The sequence below is a fragment of the Penaeus monodon genome, chromosome 22 (genome assembly GCF_015228065.2).
Source record: "Penaeus monodon isolate SGIC_2016 chromosome 22, NSTDA_Pmon_1, whole genome shotgun sequence".
NCBI lineage: Eukaryota > Metazoa > Arthropoda > Malacostraca > Decapoda > Penaeidae > Penaeus > Penaeus monodon.
In genome coordinates this window covers 2749697-2750340 of record NC_051407.1, presented here as the reverse complement: position 1 = coordinate 2750340, position 644 = coordinate 2749697, and positions in this window count along the sequence as shown.

Genomic DNA, 644 nt, shown 5'->3' with positions numbered 1-644 from the left:
CAACTAAATAAATAAAAATTCGGAAATCGCAATTTATTTACAGCACACTTCATTATATAAGTATTTTTCCATCCGCTGTCTACTGGCATTTGCATCGTCAGAAGACAGCATTTGCGAAATCTTGGACTCGTGCAACATCAATTGAAAAGGATAAGGTTTTCACCAACGAAAGGGTTGAAAGTCGCTAATGGACGCTTATCATGCATTCCCAACCCACCTAACCATCAATACCTATCAACCTGCTTTATCTCCAATTCTACTAATCTTATTACCAACTATTTTCCTTTTTTTCCAAAGATCATCAACTACTTATCCAAAACTATCATCCCCTTATCGATTTTCCTTTAACACGCTTTTCGTCCAACTCACTATTTACTATTCACCTCTTCATTCATAAAACTCACTATTACTATCTATTCACCTCTCCATTAAAAAAAACTCACAATTACTATTTATTTATCTCTCCATTCATAATTTTTTACCCATTTATTCCAAACTGACATTCATCTCAATTGCAATTTTATACCCAAGGAGAACGTTCTAATTTTGGAGACCGGCGATGCAGGGGAAATCTTTAAAGGTTAATCAGACTAGGTATTTACATTAAATGACACGGAATAATCACGACACGAGGAGATAGCAAA